The sequence below is a fragment of the Tympanuchus pallidicinctus genome, unplaced genomic scaffold, assembly GCF_026119805.1.
Source record: "Tympanuchus pallidicinctus isolate F22 unplaced genomic scaffold, pur_lepc_1.0 scaffold25, whole genome shotgun sequence".
In the NCBI taxonomy this organism is placed as follows: Eukaryota; Metazoa; Chordata; class Aves; order Galliformes; family Phasianidae; genus Tympanuchus; species Tympanuchus pallidicinctus.
This window is the reverse complement of record NW_026294742.1, coordinates 1291540-1300809: the sequence shown is the minus strand read 5'-3', so window position 1 is coordinate 1300809 and position 9270 is coordinate 1291540. Positions and strand designations below refer to the sequence as shown.

The 9270-nt window shown below is 45.0% G+C and overlaps 1 long non-coding RNA gene across 1 annotated transcript; it reads right to left on the bottom strand.

Moving 5' to 3' along the window:
* Positions 1-5843: 5843 nt before the first annotated feature.
* Positions 5844-7104, bottom strand: LOC128084138 (uncharacterized). The gene is made up of 2 exons (XR_008208354.1): positions 7014-7104; positions 5844-6590 (listed from the first exon to the last, which is right to left on the bottom strand). It is a non-coding gene; the product is annotated as an uncharacterized LOC128084138 (long non-coding RNA).
* Positions 7105-9270: the final 2166 nt, after the last annotated feature.

The following is a 9270-nucleotide window of genomic DNA, read 5'->3' as shown; positions in this document are numbered from 1 at the left end:
AGACTGGAGAAAAAGGGTTCTCTTTTCATTAAGTCCTCTTACAAACAGCTGCTGTGACATGGTTCTGAGCTATCTGAGGCCACAGCACAGGTTAATGGGGAAGGTACTACCACTGACTGAAAGGACTGCATCCTCTGAATGTGTTCCTCTTTCGTGTTTTCCTTTTTTAAAGGAAATTGTAAATTGTTCCCTTATGCATCAAAGTATTGTAAGCTGGATTAGTTTAAGGTGACCAAAATGTTTCTTGCAGAAAATTTGCATACTTTTTAAAGAGCTTTTATCAGAAAATAAAGATGTTGTTCACTCCAGATAATGCTGAGAGCAGACAAACTCCTTTCTTTTTATAAATATAAAGATATGTCTTGCTAAAGAATGCCTCTGGCTTGCATGGCAGACCTTAGAATGCTTTCAGATGCTTGCTTTAGGCTCTCAAATAGGAAAAGTGATCCAAGAAATACCAAAGCGTGGTTTAATCTGAAGAAGGAGTGAAATGTCGTAGGGACGTTCTGACCTGTTTCGAATTCCAGGCTGTAGGAGTATTTCCTCCCTTGTATAGGTTTGTGATTTGTAGCAGAGAGTTCCCAAGGACGAGGACGCAGCCGTGTCACCAACAGAGATGCTCTCAACTGGGAGGGCTGCCCAACTTAGCCTTTTCAAATGTCAAACTCCTAAGCAAAATAGATAAAGTTGGATCAAGGTAACCCTTTACAAAGGTTGGTGAAATAACATGATCGCCCTTTGGCAGAGGAAAGGACTTGAAACACAATGTTTAAGAGACATCAGTGTTGACAGGAGATGGAGCACAAGGACTCGGGTACCCATTGCTGGTGGTCAGGTTGCTGTTCTGCTCTGCCTTGAGGAGATTCTGGACCTCCCTGTCTGAGGTTGTGGCTGCTGTGCCTGGAAACAGCACTGACTCATGTCAATGGTAGCGAACTCTTTGAATTAGTAGGTTGAAATATGCCTTATGAAATACTATGTATGTTTAGTTGGAGGGATTTTTAAAAGACCCTATCTTAAACCAGCCTTTGGTATGGACACAGACAAAATGAAGCAGGATCTGTGTAGGAAAGTTGAATTAAATAACGTCCAGTTCACGTTTCATGGCCATTCCTACTGGTCCTGCAAGTGCTCTGTTTGGAAAATAGTCTCTGTCAGCTGCAGGTGTTTGCTGCACAGATTGTTCTTTTCCCTTTACGTGCACATCTCCCTCTTCTCCCACCTGCTGCCCAGCGTGGCTTTTCCTCATCTTGGTGCCCAGGAAGTGCCAGTGTCTGCTTGAATGAGCTGTGCTATAAATCAAAGTGTCATCACTTAGCTGGCAGAAGTGATTTAATTAAAGCGTCATACCGTCCCCGGAGCCTCTCCCCACCTGACTGCTAATCAACCTTCATCAGCAGGAGGAAAACGTGACCCTTCTTAGAACTGAGCCGGAGAGACGGAAGGAGAGACTGCTAATTGCAGTTGCAGAGATCAGCCTCATCACTTGTCTCTGCTTGTAAGCAGCTTCTTCAAATACTGCTGTCCTGGTCTCTTGCAAGCAGTGCTTCACTCCATTCATAGAAGAATTATTTAGCATCATATCAGCCTCTGCTTTCCCTCAAAAATCTGTTTGCCTGATGAGACATTTAACAGCATCCTATTGTGCATTTAAGCATTGGAGCAACTTTTTATGTTCTGAGTGCTGCTGTAGCTGGAATGAGCAGTTCATACGTAAGTATTTTCTGTGCACTGTGAATGCACTCCTAGTTAGGTGGTGCTGTACAGTTAACACTGCAGATCACTAAGCCAAAAATGGTCATGCCAGCATGGAATTACAGAGCAGACACTATTAGACATCGCTGTCCTGTGTCAGCTGCTGAATAATTAGTTGATGATTTTTATTTCTTGTGTGATAGTGATGATTTCTGTGTGAGCCAGGGTCCTGTTTGAGTTTGGTGCCCCCATCACATAGGGCTGCAGCTGTGGTGATGGGAATCTCAGCCTCCATCCACAGGGTCACGTGAGCAGAAGGGAATTGGAGGAGTGTTGTACGTGAGATGATTGCAATATGATCATTTCTGCTTGATTTGTTTTATTTTTATTTATTTACTTTACCATTTCTACAGGCATCGCACGGTTCCGCTCTGCTTTCGGAGCCTACAGCAGTGTCTCATTGTGGATTTTGGGTGAGCCAGTGAGCCCAGCAAGCTGCTTTGTGCTGCTCCTCAACCTGCAGTATGGATGTCAGCTACAGCAGCACTCCTTCAGTTCCATCCCTGCACAAGGCTCAGCCTCGGGGCTGGGAGCTCTGCAATCTGACCGCAGCCATTGCCATAATGGTTAAGCAGCTGTTTCCTTTGCAAGTCTATAATTTTGAGGGTTTATTACACGGACATAAAAGTCCTCTCCAGGCAGAGATCTGGCAGACACAACCCAGCCAGGGAGCTGTTGAATCATTTGTTAGTTAGTTTGGTTTTGCATCTGCTGGGCATTTTTTTTTTTTATATTTTGTGTAGCAGGCAGCAAAAGACACAACTGCAGTCATTCCCAATTGTCTGCCATTAAGGTCTTCATTGGTATTTGTTTTATGACCAGTTATTTATGATTTATTTAAAGAAACAAACGTAGATTACAATATTAAGAGCATTTCCCCCGTAAGCACACGCAGCACTCAAACAGCAGCTTCTTCCAACACTTCACTGATCTTGTTTAATGCACGTGCTTTATTTTGCTTAATTCCCACAAACTGCTGCTCTATGATTGCTCATTGCTGGCTCTGTTGTTTTCTGTTGGGGTACTCTGCTGATTCAGTAGACAGAGACAGTGCTCACTGCATAGATTTGCTGCTATTCCTGCTCTTTCCCCAGCTTTCTTGACACAAATTCTGGAAGCAAGCTGCGTTCATTCTGTCTCTTTTTGGGGATTTGAACTGAGAACTTTTAAGGCCATGGAATCACTGCAGGGTTATCCCAATACAAACAGCAGCAGTTTGTGCCTATTGAGGGGAATCTGTTTATTTATTTAGCTATTTATTAAGGAGATGCTGTTCTATATGGCATGAGTAAATTTGATCTCTGAAAGGAAACGTGTCCTCAGGCTTTCTAAAGTTCTACACCTTCCCTTATTTCTAGCGTTTAAGCCACACCTGAACTTATTTAAAAGCAAGATGCACCAATACCCATAGCAACAGATGCCAAATGAAAGTCTCTCTCTTTGTATGATTTAGACTGGGGCACAGGGATTGAGCCTTGTCATAAGGATTGGGCTGCAGGTGAGCAAATGGAGCCCTTCCTTAGCAGGCAGTTGGGTATGAGTGACTGTCATTGCTTGCAGAATCTGAGCTTTTAAGTGCTACACCTGTGCGTTGTGGTTTCTGTCCTCCTAAATAACACTGGCAGTAAAAATGGAGTTGTCACCTGTCCAGTTCCCACCCTGTATTGAAAAATGTCTTAAGGACTTCTTTCATGGAGGGGAAAGCAGCTGTGGCTATGTTTTCATCTCACCTCTTTGGTGAGCCTGAAATGTGGCATAGGGAATTGCTGCACAGGTGTTACATGCTGAGAAAAGGAGAAGTTACTCGTTCTTCATCAGTGACCTGGATGAAGGGATGGAGCCAATTTGCTGATGGTGCAAAGCTGGGAGGAGCAGCTGACACACCAGAAGGCCATGCTGCCTTCAGCCAGACCTGGACAGGCTGAGAGTTGGGTGGAGAAGAACCTGATGAGGTTCAAGGAAAGCGCAGAGTCCTACACTTGTACATCTGTACAGGTTAGGGGCTGAGCTGCTGGAAAGGAGCTCTGCAGAGGAGGACCTGAGCATCCTGGTGGACAGCAGGGTGACCACGAGGCAGCAGTGTACCCTGGGAGCCAAGAAGGACAATGGTGTCAGTGAATGCATTGCCAGCAGGTCAAGGGAGGTTTTCCTCAGCTCTGCCCTGGGGAGGCCACATCTGCAGCATGGTGTCCAGTTTTGGGCTCCTCAGTTCAAAAAAAGGCAGGGATCTCCTAGAAAGAGCCCAGTGGAGGGCCATAAAGATGACAAGAGGCATGGAGTATCTCCCTGATGAGGGGAGAGCTCTCAGCCATGGGGCTGTTCAGCCTGGAGAAGAGAAGGCTGAGAGGGCATCTGATCAATGCCTGTTAATATCTCAGGGGTGATGCCAAGAGAACGGGGCCAGGGCTCTTTTTGGTGATGCCCAGTGACAGGACAAGGGGCAACGGGCACAAACTGGAACACAGAAAGTTCATCTGAATATGAGAAAGACTTCTAAACTTTGAGAGCGACACAGCTCTGGAACAAGCATCCCAGAGGTGGCATAATCTCTTCCTCTGGAGACATTCAAGACCCACGTGGATGTCTTCCTGCTCAACCTGCAGCAGGGATCTGCTTTAGCAGTGGGGTTGGACTAGACAGTCTCCAGAGATCTCTTCCCAAGGCTATGATTCCATGATTCTCATCTCACCGTTGAGGTTGGAGCAATATAATCAGATGTTTGTGACCAGAAGATGCTGCATGGAGGAGTACACAGAGCTGTGGATGTGCACCTTCTGCGTGCCACCAGGACCCTTCAAGCTGCATCCAAGGCTCCTTGTGATCTCATTGTGAAAGCTGGCTGCTGCACAGGCAGGAAGGCTTGTGCTTTAGAACAGGCATCCCACAGTTCTGTTATTGTTATCACAACAACCACTGGGTCAAACCAGGAGTTCATAAGTACTTACTGATAGGATTCTCCTACGTGAAGATGTCACATCAGCAACTTTCTATGTATATATTATTATTATTATTATTTTTTTTTTTTACAATAAAATGGCTTTTTGACAAAATGAAAAAACAAATCAGTTTTGTTTTAAGACAGATTATTTAGCACCTTTCCTTAAATTTTGTATGTTATACAGAACTTAAGCTTGCTCCACAAAGCAAACAGAAGAATAAGTCATCTTCTCTGCAACAAATTTTCAGATGGATGGATAACATACCTGGGAGAGGATTGGGCTGAGAAGAAATCTGCCCTTTCTTTGGGGAGTGGAGAAGAGGATTGTCATTCCAAAGGGATCAGAAAAGCATGCTTCTTCTATTCCACCACCCCCCCATGACTGCCTCTTATGCTCATTTCTGTGTGTGCATTAAGTGGCTCTTGCTGAGTTCTGCATTGAGATGTGTCATTGTGATAAATCACTTTTAGTGGAGATTGTATTTTTCCTCCAAATGAAGCTGCCAGCAAGTAGCATTTTAGCAGCAGCAAGTGGCTGCAACATTCTCTCTCTCTTCACCTCCCCACCCCACCATTATTCAATAGATCTGAGTACCTTACTTGCACAGGACTGTGTTTTCTAATGGGGAGGGAAAATAACAGGGGTGACAACAACTGTCAGCACTGGTCAAAGATCTTTACAGATGTAAATAAATCTGTTTTTTTCCCCTGCCTTACTTACATTTGAGGAGTCCTAGGTTCCTTATTACCCAGTGGAACTCTGAGCCCCTATGAAACCAGGAGCCACACAACAGCACAGGGTTGCCTGAGATCCAATGGGGAAAAACCATCTGCCATTCGCTCTGTATGTTTCCTAACTTCTTACACAGAGTTTTGGTCCTTTGTCATCACTCCAGGACCGGGGAGCTGTTGAATAATCTCATCTGTTTGGTGGTGAGGGGACCTTTGTCCTATTTCCCCTCTAAATCTGTTCCTGACTGCTTACCCTCTGTCTGTTACACTAATATTGCTGCTGGTCTGAGCCCCTAAAAAATCCCACTGTCATTAGAGGAAGTACTGTATCTATTGCAGTGGGATAGAAAGACAAAAACACTGCTACAATAAAAAACCCAATTCTTTACCTTTCATATTTCAAAATGTTTGCAACACACAAAGATCAACCACAATTTATTATTATTTTTAAGAGTCTTATCAGGGACATTGAAAGCATTACTAAGTTTGTCTGGATTTTGGCAAATCGTTAGCTGATTCTGACACTTTTGAGGAAACCAATTTGATCAGCCTCAGAAATGCCAGCATTTAACAGCCCAAGGAACGTGTAATATGTTTCACACTGACAGCTTTGGTGCACTTGGCAGTGGCTCTGTAGGCTAAGGTTTTATTCCCCAGGAAACAGCTGGATGAATCCCAGCTAGAACCCATAATGTAATAAAAGAAATGGGAGTGAGTTATTCACAGCTTTATAAAGAAAAATAATCCTTCCAGAGATGGCTGGTTCCTGAGGGGTAAGGTAAAGTCACACTCAGAAATGAGTGCTGTCATGCTCAGGCTCCATGAGCCCTACGGAGTGGGATAAGAGTTCACCAGACTCCCCAGCTGTTCCTCCCTCTCAGGACTTGTCTGCTTGTTGTCCTGCTTTGCTTTCTTTCTTCTAACGTTTCTGAACTCACTCCCATTTTTGTTTTCCCTCCTGGATAAATTCCACGTTTGCCCTTGAAATCCAGATACAGAAAACCACTGTGGGTGACAAATCTGTAATTTCACATCCCTACATGAAAGCCAGCTTCAGGTTTCAGTTAGGACTTCATTCTGTTCTTCCTTCCTTTCTAACTTCACATGGCTGGTGGGCACTCGAAAGCCAACATGATTTATCATTTTCTTCTCTCTTTGAAGAGGTCTGAAAAAGCATAAATATTACAATATGTCCTTTTGAAAATTCTTTCCTGCAGCTGACCAGTACATGCACCAGGCACTCGCTTCTGCTTTTCTGGCTGAAATTCTCACCTTTCAAAAGTGAACCCCTTTAGGAAAGGAGGACAAATCAGCTGTATTTCTAAAGTACAGCCCTGATGTTAATGACCAAACCTCTGTAATTATCACATCCCTAATATTATCACTATGAATGCTGATTGTCTCCTCCAGAAATACTTTTAGATATGGCATTATTTTGTCTTGGATGACTGCTAAGAATCATAACAATGAGAAAAGGTTGTAACGATGAAAAAGACAAAACATGGAGGAACGGTGATCCAGGAGGTGTCATGAGAAAGGGACGAGCAGGAAGGAAAGGTGTAACACAGAAAAAAAGCAAAGTGCTCACCTATCTTTGAAGATCCAGGCTTACAGGAAAAATCCACCAAAGAGAGATCACCAGAAAGAGATCCTTCCCCAGGGGCAGCCAGCCCTTCAATGAGGCCTAAGAGAGGTGCAGCCAGGCTCCATCCCTTCCTATCACACAGCTGATTGCCTTCACCTGTGCTCCCAGGGCTGACCGGCTCCTTTCCCCAGCTGCTCCATCAGTGCTGCAGGCCATGATTCAACAGTCCCCATGCACCTGTACAGTCTCACAGTGATGAAGAGTGTGGCTTGGTTGTAAAGGAGACTCCTGTTCCTCTGTGGTTACTTGATAAACACTTTTAATTATCAGTATTGTCATTTGCATAATGGAGTTGTACAGCTGGCCCCATGCAGTGAATGGCATTACCACGTGGTCTGGCAGTACTCGTGCATGGGAAAAACAAGAGGAAGATTGTTTGCTCTGAGCAAGGGAAGAGCTTTGCACACTGCAGATGTGGGGATGCCTGCACAGGAGGAAGGGTTAACTGTGCTGGGTGATGGAGCACTCTGCTGCCCTTTATCGAGGGCCACTTGCTGTTGGTTGCAGGAAGCTAGTTTAGGGCAAGTTGTAATTTTTTTCTTTTTTTTTTTCCCCACTCTATTTTCTTTTTGAAGTCGTGGTTCAAAGCTGTGAGCATTGGGAATGGCTTTTTGACAAGGATCCAAGCATCTTAATGTAACGGTCAGCTGCACTTTGATATCCTGCGGTTTTGGCTCGGGCTGCTGCTCGCCTGTAGCAGAGACAAGCAGACTTCACGTTGCATATTCTCATGTACCAGCATAAGCTGAAATCAGAGAGGGCTGTGAGAAAAGATGGATGGCTGCTTTACCTTGAAGGCTATAAACACAGCTGTGTCGATCAGCAGATGGCAGGCTACTGCTAGCAATGGGCCGCCAACAATATGAGCCGCTCCTCCTGCGTGCTGTTCCAGATGGGAGGCCTCTGAGGGGACCATGCAGTGTGCTTGCCTTGCTGTGCTCCCTTTTTGCTGTGTTCCCCTTCTGGGGACTTGCTTTTCCCTAGAGTTGTGCAATTCAAGACTGTCACAGACCGATTTTATTGCGTGTGCTCTTTTATGGCTCTTTGACCTTCCAACAGGTATCGCCCCCTTCTTTATCACCAATCTTAAGTGTAGAATGAGATGCATTAAATGCTGTAATTCCTAATGCAAGATTGAGTCACAAGTGGAGCTTTTGGACTGCGGAGCCACAGTGAGGAGACGACTTTCAGAGAGAAGGAATGCACCCAAATGAATCTGCTCCATCTGGGGCAGCTGGCGGTTAGCTGCCAGCAAACAGGAACGCATCTCTCAGAGTGGCATGGTTGTTTTTTTTTTTTTGATAAGTTCTAACATTGTCCCCTTGCTGAGGTGGTTAACTGTGCATCAGCAAAACCTCTACCTTAGATACTGATCTGCAGCACCGGCTGTTTAGGATGATGGAATGTAAGAGAATTAAATTGAGTTTTTGGCTAGAGGAGTTGAGCATTTACTTGTGTCTTCCTGGGACCAGGTTTCCGAGTGGGAATTTCTTTCCTGGACATGAGAAGAAAGAGAAGTGCTGTACTGTTTGCATTTGGCCAACCTCTGCCGTGGGTTGGGCTGCTCCATGGAATAGCTTGGTGATGTCCTGGTTGTGTGCTGGCCACTTCGTGAACTGCCTGACAGCCTCCATGTGCTGGCTGAGGGAGCACAGGAATGGATGGGGAACTTTGAGGAAGGATTTGGGAAGTCAGCCACCTCCACAGAGGTGACTTACATTACTCTCTGCTTCCCAAGTGTACAGCGAATGAAATAGGCAGCAGGGGACAAAAATTCTCATCAATCATCTTATGTTTGTATATGCTAGTCAGAACATAAAAATCCACCTGGGGTGAAAGGAGGAGAACTCTCAAGGATTTTCTTTGTGTTATCACACAAGTGATTGCTTCCAGTCAAAAGCCAAGGCCCCATGAAATGACTTTGTCAACAGGCTGTGTATTGGCATGAAAACAAGAGCTGGCTGTCTCTTCTACAGCCTGCCAGGTCTTTGCTTCTGGCCTCCCAGCAGATGTCCACTTGAGGGCCTGGAGAAGTTTCAGAGTGAATGCTGAGCAGACATCAGGAGTCCTTAGGAGCTTTGCTGTCACATGAGTAATTGCAAACACCTTGTTTCTAAGCACAGCTGGTGAGGATGCTCTGATGCAATGCTCTGATGTAAGGATGCTACAATTGACCATCAATGTACATAAGTTCCCACAG